Source organism: Thalassophryne amazonica, chromosome 20, assembly GCF_902500255.1.
Source record: "Thalassophryne amazonica chromosome 20, fThaAma1.1, whole genome shotgun sequence".
NCBI classification, from domain to species: domain Eukaryota; kingdom Metazoa; phylum Chordata; class Actinopteri; order Batrachoidiformes; family Batrachoididae; genus Thalassophryne; species Thalassophryne amazonica.
Genome location: NC_047122.1, coordinates 16,835,412 through 16,849,245, shown reverse-complemented (window position 1 = coordinate 16,849,245; position 13,834 = coordinate 16,835,412). Strand labels below are relative to the sequence as shown.

General features: G+C 46.9%; 1 protein-coding gene across 4 annotated transcripts in view; it reads left to right on the top strand.

Annotated features, from left to right (window-relative positions):
• Positions 1 to 13,834, top strand: part of cica (capicua transcriptional repressor a) — a 96,602-nt gene that overhangs the window by 35,882 nt on the left and 46,886 nt on the right. The gene's annotated exons all lie outside the window — the stretch shown is intronic.

Below are 13,834 nucleotides of genomic sequence, written 5' to 3'. Positions count from 1 at the left end.
AGGAAGCATGAATGTGAGGCCACGGTTCTTCGTTGGCTCTTAGAGTCTCTTAAGCTGCTTGTTTCATATGCAGTTCTCCTGCTTCTTCATGAGTTTACAGCAGCATCACCAGCAGTGTTGCCACAGTTGCTTTGAAAAAGTAGTCCTTTACTGATACTCAATTTTAAAAGTAACTGTTAGATTACTGGTTCCTTTTTTAGTTACTTTCAGCAGCTTGACAACAACATGAAAATGGTAACCTGTTTTGCCAGTACTCACTTTATAGTCACCCTTTCTTGACTTCAATGAACATAAATACTTGTTTAATAAAAAAATAAAGACATCTTTCTTGAAGCCATATTTAAGAGCTGACAGCACTGTAATGGTAAAACTTACCATTTCTAACCTACATTGTTTATAAATGTAACTATTAAATTATTTCTAACGTTTGTGTAACATTTAAATTCTTTCTAAACATTTTAGTTGTTGAAATTATTATTATTATTATTATTATTATTATTATTATTACTAAGTAGTACAACCCCTGGCAAAAATTATGGAATCACTGGCCTCGGAGGATGTTCATTCAGTTGTTTAATTTTGTAGAAAAAAAGCAGATCACAGACATGACACAAAACTAAAGTCATTTCAAATGGCAACTTTCTGGCTTTAAGAAACACTATAAGAAATCAGGAAAAAAATTTTGGCAGTCAGTAACGGTTACTTTTTTAGACCAAGCAGAGGGAAAAAAATGTGGAATCACTCAATTCTGAGGAAAAAATTATGGAATCATGAAAAACAAAAGAACGCTCCAACACATCACTAGTATTTTGTTGCACCACCTCTGGCTTTTATAACAGCTTGCAGTCTCTGAGGCATGGACTTAATGAGTGACAAACAGTACTCTTCATCAATCTGGCTCCAACTTTCTCTGATTGCTGTTGCCAGATCAGCTTTGTAGGTTGGAGCCTTGTCATGGACCATTTTCTTCAACTTCCACCAAAGTTTTGCAATTGGATTATGATCCGGACTATTTGCAGGCCATGACATTGACCCTGTGTGTCTTTTTGCAAGAAATGTTTTCACAGTTTTTGCTCTATGGCAAGATGCATTATCATCTTGAGAAATGATTTCATCATCCCCAAACATCCTTTCAATTGGATAATAACATATAATAATGGATAATAACAAAAGCTAATAAAAATTAGCTTTCAATTGGATGGGATAAGAAAAGTGTCCAAAATATCAACGTAAACTTGTGCATTTATTGATGATGTAATGACAGCCATCTCCCCAGTGCCTTTACCTGACATGCAGCCCCATATCATCAATGACTGTGGAAATGTACATGTTCTCTTCAGGCAGTCATCTTTATAAATCTCATTGGAACGGCACCAAACAAAAGTTCCAGCATCATCACCTTGCCCAATTCAGATTCGAGATTCATCACTGAATATGACTTTCATCCAGTCATCCACAGTCCACGATTGCTTTTCCTTAGCCCATTGTAACCTTGTTTTTTTCTGTTTAGGTGTTAATGATGGCTTTCGTTTAGCTTTTCTTTATGTAAATCCCATTTCCTTTAGGCGGTTTCTTACAGTTCAGTCACAGACGTTGACTCCAGTTTCCTCCCATTCGTTCCTCATTTGTTTTGTTGTGCATTTTCGATTTTTGAGACATATTGCTTTAAGTTTTCTGTCTTGGCGCTTTGATGTCTTCCTTGGTCTACCAGTATGTTTGCCTTTAACAACCTTCCCATGTTGTTTGTATTTGGTCCAGAGTTTAGACACAGCTGACTGTGAACAACCAACATCTTTTGCAACATTGCGTGATGATGTACCCTCTTTTAAGAGTTTGATAATCCTCTCCTTTGTTTCAATTGACATCTCTCGTGTTGGAGCCATGATTCATGTCAGTCCACTTGGTGCAACAGCTCTCCAAGGTGTGATCACTCCTTTTTAGATGCAGACTAACAAGCAGATCTGATGTGATGCAGGTGTTAGTTTTGGGGATGAAAATTTACAGGGTGATTCCATAATTTATTCCTCAGAATTAAGTGATTCCATATTTTTTTCCCTCTGCTTGGTCTAAAAAAGTAACCGTTACTGACTGCCACAATTATTTTTCCTGATTTCTTATAGTGTTTCTTAAAGCCAGAAAGTTGCCATTTGAAATGACTTTAGTTTTGTGTCATGTCTGTGATCTGCTTTTTTTTTTTCTACAAAATTAAACAACTGAATGAACATCCTCCGAGGCGGGTGATTCCATAATTTTTGCCAGGGGTTGTACTAGGAGTAGTAATAGTATGAAAAAATGTCTTCAAAAGTGGACCTTTAATGTCGGGCTGTTGTGGGGCACTGCATTGCCCCTCCGTCCACGCTCCCTTCCCGCATGGATTCGCCCCTGGCTTGCTGTTTGAGTAGGAAGAATGGATAATGTTTAATTATGCAGAAAACATGACTGACAGGTAAGAAGGTTTTTCAGTGTTTTTATGTCATGTCGTCCTCAGAAAGAGACTTGGGTGAAAAAAAGCGTTAGTATTTGTTTGTCGTAGATCAGCTATTTTTAACGAGGACATGCACAGAGCGGCACCGAGTTTTAAAGAAAATAAAAGCGTAAAAATGGCTCAAAATAGCACATGCATGTGCTAGTTTGTGCACTTATTATTTGAGCAGTGCACGTAATTTTATACTCCACTAGCACTGGTGCAAGTAACTTTATCCAACTTTTATCAACTATAAGCACCAGTAGAATGAACCAATAAAGGAATAAATAAGGAAAAAAAACAATTTCCAGTGTGTTGCCTTCATCTTCCCTGCGTTTTATGACTCTCACACACGGAGCGAGTTGCTGTGACAATTCGTTTGCGCGCACAAGTGGAACTCAAACTCTCTCATAACCACACCAGACCTGCTTCGAGTTGCTTCCTGTGGCCTCGTGACGATGCAGGAATGTCTGCGCCAGGTGCACGCAGCAGGGGGGCAGAGAGGAGGTGAGAACGCAGCCTGCAGATTCTCTGCACAGAGAAATCAAAGTGCACAGTTTGGCTGCAGCCACACTGTGCAATTTGGTTTCTCTTCTAGTTTATATTTGTTCTTGTGCTGAGCTGCAGGTCTGCGCTCTGAGTTCTGTTATAGTTTATCTTTCCTCCTTTGACCGCGAGATACGCACACGCATGCGCGCGAACGAACCGTCAGTGAGTAAATGTGGAGATGTCTGGAGTTATAGTTGATGTGGACATGTCCTGTTTCTGGCAGTCAGTCTGTGAGCAGGACTTATGTCCTTTTTTGCCCTTTATTTAACACTGTGATGAGAGAGCATTTTTTTTTTCTGTGCTCTTTTTGTGTGCTCTCTTTTTGTGAAGCTGTGCTCTTTTTTTGAGCCCCGGTGTGAAAGGGGCTTTACGGGCCCAGAGAGGAAGAGTCTGACACATCAGAGGAGGAGCTTTAAGGTTGATATAAGACTGACTTTTGGTTGTGCAAGTAGCCTTTTTTTTTTGGTGCAAGTAATTTTTTGTTACTAGCACCAGTTCAAGTAGGTTAAAAAATGTTTTCGACACCTGACTGTTCTTCACCTCAGAGCTGAGCTGCACAGTGGATGCGGCTCTGTGCAGCAGCTCGCTGAAAGTGGCTGAAGCAGTTCAGACCTCCCACTGCATCTTGTCGGGACAGCTGTTTTAAAGCTGCGATCGACCCACAATACAAAACTAATAGTAACTCACAGTGACTCAGAAAAGTAACACGTTACCAGCATCACTGATCACCAGAATACTGTGGTGTTTTGTTTGCTGAGAGAGTAAAAAACAATTAGCTTTTATTCATTGGATATTTTGAGGGCCTTGATTGGATTTTTTTTTTGGGGGGGGTGGCATTTTGGCCTTTTGTGTTGAGGGTTTTATTTGTGGTGCTTATATAGCAATGGAGAGGTTAAAATAAAGTCATCCAGGGAGTTGCAGTGTTTTTATTTTGCTTTTCCTACATTAGAACATTATAATAAGTCTTAAAAATTAAATTGATAAAGTGATAAGCGTGATGCTGTTTGTAAGAAGATTAAAGGGGGTGATGTTCCCCATAAAGAGGTGCAGTATGTATAAACCCCCCCCATTTTTACAGGTTTTGTGCATAATTGGATGAGAACCGAGAAGTTGAGGTGGTTGGGTGCAATATATACTGGATGCTTGTTTCCATGCCAACCTTGCTATATTACAGTATACTCAAATAGCTGCTGCTGAATGTTACTTTAGATATACGAATAAGTATGATACCGTCTTTTACAAATGGATCAAATTAGGTGTTTTTCAAAGCTGTACCGCTGAGCATTATGCAGTAGACGATGTACCTTATTCAGTTATTGTGTGCAGTCAGGAAATATTGCATAGCCTCATTTTATAATTAATGTTTAAGAGAAAAAATCTTTAATAATGAGGATCTTTCCATACTTAATTTTAGTTACAATCCTTTGCATTTGAGCAGTATTGTTGGCATGTGTCATATGATAAACACGACATCGGCATGCACAACACTGGGAAGGATTGCTGCTCATTGCGTGTGTAATTTGTGACTCAGTGGAGTCAGAGTTGTTTTTGTGGTTCGTGTGTGTGTTGGGAGTTGCCCATTTATTATGCACATGCATGTGTGAGCGTGTGAGACTGATAAGGGGTGTTTCTCTCAAACTTTCACAGCAGAGAATATTAACATGTCTAGACATGCAAGACTGAGAGCAACAAGGACATTCACACCTCCTCACACAAACTCACGTCAGCGCTCAGACAGGGCATCGAGGGCGGATCCTGCATGATGTGAATGTGCTTCATCCTTCTGAGCAAAAAAAGGAGTAATGCCAGTGTTGTCATGGATACACTGCTTCCACCAGTAGAATTAGTGCAGTAAGGCATCGATGCCTGAGCGGATTACCAACGCATCCTTTTATTTCTCTTTCACATCCCTCACTCTGCTGCTAACAGCTACCTGCCTTTGTAGCGTAATGTTTCCTCCACCTTACATTTTCTAAAACACCTCCAGCCACAACGGGCCTAGAAACAAACACATGCAGGAGGCAGAGGAGGCCCCACAGCCGAGATCGCTCCTAAATATAGCCGTGCAGAAGTGCAATTGCATTAGCATCACAAGTTTCATTAATGCTGTGTGTGATTCCAAAATGAAGAAGAGACAGCTGCTCTCTGCATGATGTGACACTTACTACCTGATTAATTGCTTTAGCACTTGGGGAAGGATTTGTTTTAAAAACTTTCCATATGAAGGGAAGTTGGCTACTGTTGGATAACTTTATTTCCCAGTTCAGAGCAGTGAGACAGCTGTTCTTCCCGTCACGTACATGACAGGACCGCCTTTTTGCAGTCATCACTGTCGGGGGGGTTTCAAAGAAACCAGCAGAGGCAGGATGACATCTGAGTTCTGTACATGTCTACATTTTTTCCACACATCACCATTGTCAATGCTTAGAGACATTCTTTTTCTTTTATTCACTGTGTTAGCAGCTCTTCCAGAAATTTTAAGAATATTGATTATGATGGTTTGACCACCAAAACCTGCTGTTATGGCTGAAACTATTGATTAATAATGTCACAAAGTAATACAGCATGTCCATAAATTGTGTTATCTAAAATTATTGTGAAAAGAATCACTTTTTTATCAGTTTGTGAAAGATTTAAGGGTGGCATGGTGGCTTAGTGGTTAAGACTGTTGCCTCACAGCAAAAAGGTTGTGGGATTGCTTCCTGTCTGGGCCTTTATTGTGGAGTTTGCATGTTCTCCCTGTGTGCACGTGGGATCCCTCTGGGTGCTCCCCCTTCCTCCCACTTACAAAGACATACAGATTAGGTGAATTGGTGACTCTAAATTTGTGAATGTGTTTGTTTGTCTGTATGTGGCCCTTTCATAAACTGGTGCCCTGTCCCCAGTGAACCCCACCTCTTGCCCTTTGACTAGCTCCCCTTGACCATTGATTGAAGTAAGCACGTATAGAAAATGAATGAATTAAAAAGTTACAGAGGAAATAAGACAGGAGCTTCCATAGTCTGCGACGTTTGCAGATGACATTGTAATCTGCAGTACGAAGTGATCTGAGACGAGCCTGGAGTGGTAACAATATGCTCTTGAATGAAAGTCTGTTTATAGCAAGATGGACTACACGTGTATGAGAGGGAACATCATGATGCATTTTGTCACTTTTTTGAGACACTACATGTTATTATGATTGTGAGATTGAGTAATACTAGTTTGCATGTACGAATATAAGGTGTAGTAGTAGTACAAGGTCAGGACGTGTCTCAGAGTTACTGGTGTTTACGGAAAAACTTTAAAGATTAAAGCCGCTGTAACATCAAAGTGCAAACATCCTATTCTCACTTTCACTGATATGCATCCCACAAAGTCACAGTTTTGAACTCTTGTCCAAATCATAGTACTGTATAGTACTCTGTACTGTGCAGTGGTCTTGTTTTAACTGTAGTGGGAGTTTCAAGATGTTTGAAAATTTCTGTTTTGGTAAACTTTGGGAATTCCTTTTCGCATTTCCATGGTGCTCATAATGTTGGCCTGCATGCTGTGATATCACCAGGAAGTTATTTGGAAATATCAAGGTTCTGTTAAATTATACTAGCATGCTAACTGTATATAAAAAGGAATGATGTACAGTAAAACTTGGCTAACCAGTCATTGTATAAACTGGATACTCGCACTCACCGGACAAAAGCAAAAGTCCCAATGCTTTTGTAAGGTTTTCTATGTAATAAACACCGTATATACCGGATTTGTATGACAGATTTTCACTCACATCAGACAAAACGTCCTGCACCATCGCAATGCATTTCCATTAAAAACCCCTCGCATGTACAGTCTGGATGTGCTCAGCCCTCGAGGAAAGTAGGGACCGTATTTCCTTCATTAAAAGACAGGGCGTTTATTTTTTCAAACCATGCTCAGACCCAGCACCTAAATGAGGCAGGCGATTACTAACAAAATGCTGCTTGCTGCCTGCACTGTAATATGGTGTTAAGTTTCACACATATTCCTGGGTGTAGCAAACCAAAGACAACCACTTTAGATCACAGCCCTCTGCGTGGCTGTGAACCCTCCCTGCAGCCTAACGCACACCTGCCAAATGACAGAGACTGCAAGGGCTGTAATTTGTCACTTTTAGGTTTTCACTCCCCCCTCTCCCGTCACATTTTGATAGTTTTTGCAGTGCGCACTGTTGTGTGGGCCGCTGAAGAGGAGGTACTGCTGGCCCACCACCACCAGAGGGCGCCCTGTCTGGAGTGCGGGCTCCAGGCACCAGAGGGCGCTGCCGCCTCACAGGAGCAGCCAGGGTGACAGCTGTCACCCATCACCTGAGACGAGACAGCTGATATCAATCAACAGGGAGGTATATCAGCAGGACGGCATCTCCACCTCATTGCCGAGATATCGCTCTACCAAGGAGGTAACGTATCCAGCCAAACGGATCATCTTTTGACCATTAAATACTTTTTGCCTTTACACAGAAAGAGAAAAGACAGCAGGAGACTGTATTTTGGATAAGTACTCACATTCCTGCACTCACCTGTATTTTCCTGACAAGAGGTGGAGGTGGTGTTTCCACCCTGTGTGTTGCTGGGTGCAGCCGCACCCACACCTGACTGTATCTGTTCCTTGCCAGCAGTAACGGATCCGACGAGCGGAGGCAGTGGCCACCTGGGGTTCGGGACTTGGCGGCTCCAGTATCCCCGGGGTTCGGTGGCAGAGGAAATCGGGTGGTTCCGGTTCGACTCGGACAGACATCTCCTATCGTCGAGCCTGCCCACACGACACCTTTGGAATTCGGTTACTGCTGTATTTGTAAATCTGTTGTGTTTGTTGTGTGAGTTCACAACAGTAAAACTTTGTGATTTGACTTTCTCCATTGTCCGTTCATTTGCGCCCCCTGTTGTGGGTCCGTGTTCCTACACTTTCCCAACAGGATATCTCGGCCAACGTCATGGATCCAGAGGGGCGTCAACCGGCTGTTGAACGGCCAATGGAAGAACAGGACGCGCAGGCGTCCGCAGGAGGGGTAATCGGTGAGTTGCAGTGGATCCTCACCGCTTTCATGACTCGGTTAGATTTGATGACCAAGCAGAATGTCCTCCTGAACCGCAGGGTGGAGGCTCTCGCCGCGCAGGCGGAAGCGCGCCCTCCGGGCGCCGCTGCGGCTCTCCCTCCCGTAGACCCTGTGCGTAACATTGACGTTCCACTGGTCGTTCAACGACCCCTCCCACCTTCCCCGGAAGCATACATAAGCCCCCCAGAGCCGTACGGAGGCTGTGTGGAGACGTGCGCGGATTTCCTTATGCAGTGTTCGCTCGTCTTCGCACAGCGTCCAGTTATGTACGCGACTGATGCTAGCAAGGTAGCTTATGTAATAAACCTGCTTCGCAGCGAGGCACGCGCTTGGGCTACAGCGCTCTGGGAGCAAAAGTCACGGCTCCTTCAGACATATGATGGGTTTGTGAGGGAGCTCAGAACCGTGTTCGATCATCCCAATAGAGGAGAAACCGCTTCAACTGTGCTACTGTCGATGAGACAGGGGCGTCGGAGCGCAGCTGCCTATGCAGTCGACTTCCGCATCGCGGCTGCGAGGTCCGGCTGGAATAGCGCTGCCCTCCGCGCCGCCTTTGTAAACGGACTGTCATTGGTTCTTAAGGAGCACCTGGTGGCTAAGGACGAACCGCGGGATTTAGATGGGCTCATCGATCTTGTCATACGGTTAGACAACCGGTTAGAAGAACGTCGGCGGGAACGAGACGAAGGGCGTGGCCGGGCACGCGCCGTCCTTCTCCCTTCCGGTTCCGACCGCGCTCCGCCTTCCCCACGCTCCACGGCCCCTGCGCTCCGTGGGGCCACAGCTCCCCCTGCTGACGAAGCTATGGACACGAGTAGGGCAACATTTAGGGCACCAGACGCACAGAGGAGACGGGCCCACGGAGCTTGTTTTGTTTGTGGTGCGATAGAGCACCACATGAGGGACTGCCCCGAGCGGTTCAACTCCAACGCCCCGCCCCTAGAGACTGGGCTAGGGGTGGGCCGAGACATTCACGTGGGACACACCCACATTGCCACACGACTCCCAGTCACGATCCTTTATGAGGACTCAACCCTGAAGGCCCCAGCACTGGTGGACACGGGCTCTGAGGGGAATCTGTTGGACAGCAGATGGGCCAGGGAGATAGGGCTCCCTCTGGTGGCGCTTACCTCCCCGATGGGCGCAGGTTTCTTTTTTGTGGGCAAAAAAGATGGCGGACTTCGTCCATGCATTGATTATAGGGGGTTGAACGAGATCACGGTTCGCAACCGATACCCGTTGCCCCTGTTGGATTCAGTGTTCACACCCCTGCATGGAGCCCAGATTTTCACCAAGCTCGATCTTAGAAATGCGTACCACCTGGTTCGGATCCGGAAGGGAGACAAGTGGAAGACGGCATTTAACACCCCCTTAGGTCACTTTGAGTACCTGGTCATGCCGTTCGGTCTCACAAACGCTCCCGCGACTTTCCAAGCGTTGGTTAACGATGTCTTGCGGGATTTCCTGCACCGGTTCGTCTTCGTATATCTAGACGATATACTCATCTTTTCTCCGGACCCTGAGACCCATGTCCAGCATGTACGTCAGGTCCTGCAGCGGTTGTTGGAGAACCGGCTGTTTGTGAAGGGCGAGAAGTGTGAGTTCCACCGCACGTCTTTGTCCTTCTTGGGGTTCATTATCTCCTCCAACTCCGTCGCTCCTGATCCGGCCAAGGTTGCGGCGGTGAGAGACTGGCCCCAACCCACAAGCCGTAGGAAGTTGCAACAGTTCCTAGGCTTTGCTAATTTCTACAGGAGGTTCATCAAGGGCTACAGTCAGGTAGTTAGCCCCCTGACAGCCCTGACCTCACCAAAAGTCCCCTTCACCTGGTCGGATCGTTGCGAAGCCGCGTTCAAGGAGTTGAAACGGCGCTTCTCGTCTGCACCTGTTCTGGTGCAGCCCGATCCTAGTCGCCAGTTAGTGGTTGAAGTGGACGCCTCGGACTCAGGGATAGGAGCCGTGCTGTCCCAGAGCGGGAAGACCGATAAGGTCCTTCACCCATGTGCCTATTTTTCCCGCAGGTTGACCCCAGCCGAACGGAACTATGACGTCGGCAATCGAGAGCTCCTTGCGGTGAAAGAGGCTCTTGAGGAGTGGAGACATCTGTTGGAGGGAACGTCCGTGCCATTCACGGTTTTCACTGACCACCGGAACCTGGAGTATATCAGGACCGCCAAGCGGCTGAATCCCAGGCAAGCCCGCTGGTCACTGTTCTTCGGCCGTTTTGACTTCCGGATCACCTACCGTCCCGGGACCAAAAATCAAAGATCGGATGCCTTGTCCCGGGTACATGAAGATGAGGTCAAAACGGAGTCGTCGGATCCCCCGGATCCCATCATCCCGGAGTCCGCTATCGTGGCCGCCCTCACCTGGGACGTGGAGAAGACCGTCCGGGAGGCCCTGACACGAGACCCGGACCCCGGAACCGGACCGAACAACAAACTCTACGTCCCACCAGAAGCCAGGGCTGCAGTTCTGGACTTCTGTCACGGTTCTAAGCTCTCCTGTCATCCTGGGGTGCGAAGAACCGTGGCAGTCGTCCGGCAGCGCTTCTGGTGGGCGTCCCTGGAGGCCGACGTCCGGGGTTACATCCAGGCCTGTACCACCTGCGCCAGGGGCAAGGCCGACCACCGCAAGACATCGGGATTGCTACAGCCGCTGCCCGTGCCTCATCGCCCCTGGTCTCACATCGGCCTGGATTTTGTCACGGGCCTCCCGCCGTCCCAGGGAAACACCGTCATCCTCACGATAGTGGACCGATTCTCCAAGGCGGCCCACTTCGTGGCCCTCCCGAAGCTACCAACGGCCCAGGAGACAGCGGACCTCCTGGTCCACCACGTCGTCCGTCTGCATGGGATACCATCAGACATCGTCTCCGATCGCGGTCCCCAGTTCTCCTCGCACGTCTGGAGGAGCTTCTGCCGGGAACTGGGAGCCACGGTCAGTCTCTCGTCCGGGTATCACCCCCAGACCAACGGGCAAGCAGAACGGGCCAACCAAGAGATGGAGCAGACCCTACGTTGTGTGACAGCCGCGCACCCGACGGCCTGGAGTACCCACCTGGCCTGGATCGAGTACGCCCACAACAGTCAAGTATCATCAGCCACCGGCCTCTCCCCTTTTGAGGTGTGTTTGGGGTATCAGCCCCCGTTGTTTCCGGTGGTCGAGGGAGAGGTCGGTGTGCCCTCGGTCCAGGCCCACCTACGGAAGTGCCGTCGGGTGTGGCGTGCCGCCCGTTCTGCTTTGTTGAAGGCCCGGACGAGGGCGAAGAACCATGCAGACCGGCGGCGGACCCCGGCTCCTACGTATCGTCCTGGGCAGGAAGTGTGGTTGTCCACCAAGGACATTCCCCTACAAGTGGACTCCCCAAAACTACAGGAACGATACATTGGTCCGTTCAAAATTCTCAAGGTCATCAATCCCGCCGCAGTGAGGCTTCAGCTTCCGGCCTCACTGCGGATTCATCCAGTGTTCCATGTTTCCAGAATCAAACCTCATCACACCTCACCCCTCTGCACTCCGGGTCCGGCACCACCTCCTGCCCGGATCATCGACGGCGAGCCGGCTTGGACTGTACGCCGGCTCCTGGATGTCCGACGGATGGGCCGGGGTTTGCAGTATCTGGTGGACTGGGAAGGGTACGGCCCCGAAGAGCGCTCCTGGGTGAAGAGGAGCTTCATCCTGGACCCGGCCCTCCTGGCCGACTTCTACCGTCGCCACCCGGACAAGCCTGGTCGTGCGCCAGGAGGCGCCCGTTGAGGGGGGGTCCTGTTGTGTGGGCCGCTGAAGAGGAGGTACTGCTGGCCCACCACCACCAGAGGGCGCCCTGTCTGGAGTGCGGGCTCCAGGCACCAGAGGGCGCTGCCGCCTCACAGGAGCAGCCAGGGTGACAGCTATCACCCATCACCTGAGACGAGACAGCTGATATCAATCAACAGGGAGGTATATCAGCAGGACGGCATCTCCACCTCATTGCCGAGATATCGCTCTACCAAGGAGGTAACGTATCCAGCCAAACGGATCATCTTTTGACCATTAAATACTTTTTGCCTTTACACAGAAAGAGAAAAGACAGCAGGAGACTGTATTTTGGATAAGTACTCACATTCCTGCACTCACCTGTATTTTCCTGACAAGAGGTGGAGGTGGTGTTTCCACCCTGTGTGTTGCTGGGTGCAGCCGCACCCACACCTGACTGTATCTGTTCCTTGCCAGCAGTACCGGATCCGACGAGCGGAGGCAGTGGCCACCTGGGGTTCGGGACTTGGCGGCTCCAGTATCCCCGGGGTTCGGTGGCAGAGGAAATCGGGTGGTTCCGGTTCGACTCGGACAGACATCTCCTATCGTCGAGCCTGCCCACACGACACCTTTGGAATTCGGTTACTGCTGTATTTGTAAATCTGTTGTGTTTGTTGTGTGAGTTCACAACAGTAAAACTTTGTGATTTGACTTTCTCCATTGTCCGTTCATTTGCGCCCCCTGTTGTGGGTCCGTGTTCCTACACTTTCCCAACAGCGCACACCGATTATATTTCGATCAGGGATCAAATACGTTTGGCCAAAAAGTCCACAAATATGACCACCACAACAACACGGAGTCGAAAAACTACAAAGATACTCAAATGACCGGCAATTCATGGAGAGAAATTGCGCGTACCGTACCGTTGGTTTAGAGGTTGATGATAGTATAAAGAAGTGTAGCTCATTGAGGAACAAATTGATCCAGTAAAAGCCACTGTTCCTGCGGAAAATTGCAATAAGACACCCACCAATGCTATGGAGAACTTTTAAAGGGTAACGCACTTGTCAGTGTCATTGGATGGCCACGAAGTTACACAGTTCTAGAAGCATAAATTAGGCTTTAAGATTTTAAGGTGCCACTGTGCAGCAGGCTTAGAAAAAAGAGTGACTCGACCAAATTTAATCTTTTTAATGCATATAATGTCCAGTGCTTATTTAAGGCAGACGTTTACGTTTTTAGATGAAATTTTGACCCGGTCGTTAAATGAGGCAGGTCCCGATTCAAGGTCAGGCATTTAATCAAGGAAATACATAAGCCTTATTGGTGCTGGGGATTCCTCGTAAATTGTTCGGCACCTCCTTAGTGTAACTACATAATCCATTACATACAGTGAGGCAAATAAGTATTTAATCAACTGTCGATTTTGCAAGTTTTCCCACCTACAAAGAATGAATTGAATTGAATTGAATTTATTTATTTATCCGGCACACAGCTGAGCAATAACAAAACATAAAAGAAACAATGTATGAAAAACCCATGTGGCCGAAAGGGTGAAGGCAGAAGCAAAGCTTATAAGCACCCTCCCCTTATACAGAAATTACAGACGTCCATGTAGAGTTCTGTAATTTTTGTCATAGGTGCACTTCAACTGTGAGAGACAGAATAAAAAAAAAATCAGAAAATCACATTGTATGATTTTTAAATAATTTATATGCATTTTATTGCATGAAATAAGTATTTAATACAATAGAAAAATAGACCTTAATATTTGGTACAGAAACCTTTATTTGCAATTAGAGGTCAGACGTTTCCTTGACCAAGTTTTCACACGCTGCAGCAGAGATTTTGGTCCACTCCTCCATACAGATCTTCTCCAGATCTTTTAGGTTTCAAGTGTGTGTTTGAATACTGCATGTACCTAAAATATGGCATTGGCAATTCTCAGTCAGGAACATAAGCCAACCTCCTTTCACTAAATGGTGCCTTATTTAAATCTTCTAACAACTAACTCTGTG